Raw genomic sequence first — 4,498 nt, 5'->3', positions numbered from 1 at the left:
GGCGGGCGGCGTGGGCCCAGGGAGGACGGGGGTGCCTTCTCCCCCTTGGAGGCCCCTGAGCCCAAATGCAGGCCTTGGCCTCGGTCCCCCTCCAGCAGAGGTGCTGGGGGCTCGCTAGGAAGCTTTGGCTGGTCCTGCGGTGTCCAGGCGGCAGGGTGCTTTTAAAGTGAAAAGCCCCGAGAGGGACTTGTTTGAAATGCGCATACTTGCCCCGTGAGGAGGGCGTGGGAAGGAGCCCTGCCCGAGACACGCATGGAGACATCCCATGGAGACGGCTGTCGGCGTGTGGGGGGCGGGTGGGGGAAGGACGGGGGGAGGACGAAGGTGACAAGGGCAGGGGCCCCAGGACCCGGACCGTCCTCCTGGGGAAGGTGGGACCAGCCGATCACTGCTCATTGCCCGGTAGGAGCAGGCCCATCGCGGCCCTAGCTGACCCAGATCCACCATGTCTTACTCTAGGGGTGATGGGGTGATGGGGGGCATGGCTACCCAGATCGGCCATGTCATACTCTAGAGGTGATGGGGGGCATCGTGGACACAGATCGGCCATGTCTTACTCTAGGGGTAATGGGGGGGTGCCTCCTTTTAATCCAATAAGGCCAGACCACAGGGCGTCAGAAGGGCGATGAGCAGGCAATATCTAACCTGGACGCCATGGACAGTAAAGACTGCCACTGCTACAGCATTTTATAGCTTTAGACAATCGTCCGTTCAAACCCTGCTGCAACGCCAGAAATCTGGAACTTAGCCTCATTTGCAGATGAGAAGACTGAAACCCCTCGAGTTTACAGTGACTTTCCTGAGGCCAACCAGTGGCAGCTACGATTGAAACTTGGGCCTCTGACTTGGAGGACCGTTCTATTTTCCCCTTACTACCTTTTTGTTAAAGGTAATTTGGGGAATGCTTTAGAGCAGGGTGGGCAACCCCTGGCACGCGTGTCAAACATGGCACGCCAGTAACTTTTGCTGGCACGCGAAACCCTCTCTTATAATCTTCCATTTACAATTTTTGTGAACATTTGAATGACTTAAGTGTTAAATTACAAGGAACTGGCAAGACACTTGATGTTATGTTTGGTTACATAAAGGCTTTTGGAAAGAAACTGGAAGTCTTTAAGAGGGATGTGGATGGTGAGAGATTTAGATATTTCCCAAACCTCAAGAGGCACATCAAAGACCTCCCAAAAGATGACAGAACAGACTGTCAAAGCCTTCAAAAGCTGTTTTTAAACATCATCGAGTCAACTATTGAGCAGTTCTCAAGATTTGCGAAATTCAGAGAGCTGGAAGAGACAGCAAAATTCATGAGGTTTCCAGACAGCATGAAACTTACAAATGTTTTCATGGATACCCATGGCTGACTTTGAAATGCAGTTGATTAAATTTCAGAGTAGCTCAATTTGGAAGCAGAAATTTATTGACCTTAGAGTTGACTTAGGAAACATTGAAAAAAGTGATTAGAGGCAGGAGTACCAGAGAGAAGTGTCAAAAGTGAACTATTGAGGACTTGGAATGCCATTCCAGAAAATGTTTTCTGTTTAAAAAACTTTGTAACAGCGTTACTCTCCATGTTTTCATCCACATACGCTTGTGAATCTTTGTTCTCAGTGATGAATTTTGTTAAGTCTCATAATAGGAGTAGCCTGACGGATGAAAGTAGTAGCTCGTGCATATCTCTGAAGGTCACAAAATATAAACCTGATGTAAAATCTCTGTCATCAGTGATGCAGCAGCAAAAGTCCCACTGATCATATCAAATGGAGACATAAAGTTTTCTGTCGGACTATCAGTGTATATGTATACATTGAAAAAAATGTATTTTTCATCATCATATACTGTGTTTTTGTCACTCGAATGAATTTTATTATTTCTTCAAGGTTCTTCACATACATACACCTTAAGAGATATCAAGTAGGTGTAACATGTTCTCAAAAAATTAGCATTGGCACACAGAAGAATTTTGAGTCAGAGATTTTGCTGGTTTTGGCATGCACTCACAAAAAGGTTGCCCACCCCTGCTTTAGAGCATTTTTATACTGTTCCTCCCACTAGTTCTGTGCACACAATTATGTCCATCTCATTTGCTCATTCCACAATGACTGGAGAGTATCAGGATATATTTGACACTCAATATTTACTAAGTGCAAGATACAGTACTTTATACAGATTTTTGATAAGTTGACATAAATACTGATCCTATTAGAAGTGGAGCTTGTAATCTAAGAAGCAGAATTACGTATGTGCACACAGAACTGTGATAGGACGCGGAGTGGGTGTTGTCAGAAGGGTGCTGATGGTGTACTGTGGGAGGTTAGAAGTGACACAAGCCGAAGGTCTGAAGGAGGAGGAACATGTGACCTTGGCCTTGAGGATGCCAGATTTGGACTCTTACAAATGAGGAATGTATTCTAAGTGGATGCAGTGAAAGCCGGAGGCAAGATACACTAGGGGCAGCAGCGGACACATTCATTTTATTGGAGAAAGGGAAGAAGACTTGAAACATGGGTGCCAGGTGTCAGGGGACTGATTTATGGCTTGCCCCTTCAACCAAGATCAAGTATCCTATATAATAAAAGCCTAATATGCAAATCGACTGAATGGCAGAATGACCAGTTGGTGGGGGGCAGGGCTGGCGAGCGGGCGGCACCAGGCCAGCCAAGGCAGGTGCCAGTGGGCAGAGGAAGGGGATGGTGATCGGGGCGGGGGGTGGTGGTGGTGGAGTGATGGGGAGGGGGGTCGGCCACTTGCTGGCCGGTGCCGTCCCCCTATCGGCCCGCAGGTTGCCCCCTGCAGAGGGAGGCCAGACTGCAGCTTAGGCCCACTCCCTGCATCAGACATCCCCCAAGGGCTCCTGGTCTGCAAGAGGGTGCAGGCCGGGCTGAGGGACGCCCCCATTGCACGAATTTCCATGCACTGGGCCTTTAGTACTATGATAAAGTACTATTTGAATATGTTGGAATTTTTCAGGAAGATTATTGCTCATTCCTTTTTTTTTCTGATAGTTGGATATTTGATTCGATTACCAAGAGGTTTTAGCTTGACCCAAGATTCGCTGAAAATAGTGGGATCACCAAATTATCCAGGTATTAATTGATAGATATTCAGTAATTTTTAGAAAGTAATTAGCATTTGTTTAAATTTTATCAATCTTGTCCAAAAGGCTAATGCTCTTCAATGATCCTAGTCTCCTAAGGCCCTTTTCCTTCTGGGACAATGGATTATAGTTGTTTCCATATAGTTAGGTTCACCCAAGTCTAATTATGTAACTGCTTAAGTGTGCAAAAAATAGTTCTTTCTAAAAGTTATGTAATTAAAGTTGCCTATAGTGTTTTCTTGTTATTATACAATAACTCCCATATTATTAAATGTATATAATTCAAATAGAGTAAAGCTTTTTTCAAATGAGATCTATATATCATAAAGATTTTGGATTCATAATATTTTGCAGTAGCCACATAAAGTATAGCAAGTAAAATTTTTTGTATAGTTTCTTATTGAGGTAAACGTACATGCCTTAAAATTCCTCCTTTAAAGCATACAATGCAGTGGTTTTTAGTATATTAACAAGTTTGTGCAACCATGGACACTATGTAATCTCACATTTCATAGTTCTATCAAGAAATGCCATACCCATTAAGTGACCAAATTCCAGCCCCTTTCAAGCACTGACCCCGCCTTCTGTCGCCGTAAATGTGCCCGCTCTACACATTCCATACGAGTGGGCTGATACACCAGGTGGCATGGGGTGCCTGGCTTCGTTCACAGTACAGTGATTTCCAGGTCCGTTCAGACTATGGAGTGCGTCGGTCCTTCATTCCTTTCTGTGGCTGTGAGATCCCATGTGGGATATGCCACTTGCAGTGTCACCTTTGGATATGTGGGTGGCTTCCCCGCACTGGCTGGGAGGAATGATGCTGTGACGAACGTCCTGGGCCAGCTTCTTGGTGAGCATCTGCTCCAGTTCCCTGAGTCTGTGTGGGATGGATTCGCACTGTGGTTCGGATTCGCATTTCCCTGGTGACGATGACCTTGAGCTTCTCAGTGCTTATTGGCCATTTGCATACCTTCTTTGTAGTCATGCTTCTTCAGTTCTTTGCCCATTTCTAATTGGGTTCGCGTTTTCATTATTGCGTTGGAAGATTTTTTCAATACATTTTGGATATTAGACTCTTATCAGATATTTGACTTATAAATATTGTCTTCCATTCTGTGGATTGTGTTTCCATTTTTAAAATAGTGTCCTTTAAAGCACACACCTGAAACTTCGATAAAGTCTGGTTTTTATTTTTAATTTGGTGCTGGTGCTTTAGGTGTCATGTCTTCAACACTTTGTAATCAGCAGTCACTGTCTTTTATAAGAATTTTATAGGTTCAGCTATTATAACTAGGTCTTTAACCACTCCGAATCAATTTGTGATATGGTGTGAGGAAGTGGTCAGCTCCTCCTCCTCCTCCTCTGCCTCCTCCTCCTCCTCCATCTGGATATCCAGTTGTTCTA

At 45.0% G+C, this 4,498-nt stretch overlaps 1 protein-coding gene across 1 annotated transcript in view; it reads left to right on the top strand.

The window, feature by feature from the left end:
* The first annotated feature begins 3,006 nt into the window (after nucleotides 1-3,006).
* ZPBP (zona pellucida binding protein) overlaps nucleotides 3,007-4,498 on the top strand; it is an 11,605-nt gene continuing 10,113 nt past the window's right edge. The window contains exon 1 of the mRNA XM_015566817.1: nucleotides 3,007-3,083. The gene's annotated coding sequence lies outside the window, so the exon portion shown is untranslated. The remainder of the gene's footprint in view (nucleotides 3,084-4,498) is intronic.

The sequence above is a fragment of the Myotis davidii genome, unplaced genomic scaffold (genome assembly GCF_000327345.1).
Source record: "Myotis davidii unplaced genomic scaffold, ASM32734v1 scaffold472, whole genome shotgun sequence".
NCBI classification, from domain to species: Eukaryota; Metazoa; Chordata; class Mammalia; order Chiroptera; family Vespertilionidae; genus Myotis; species Myotis davidii.
The sequence above is the reverse complement of the archived record's forward strand: the minus strand, read 5'-3'. Positions and strand labels throughout refer to the sequence as shown.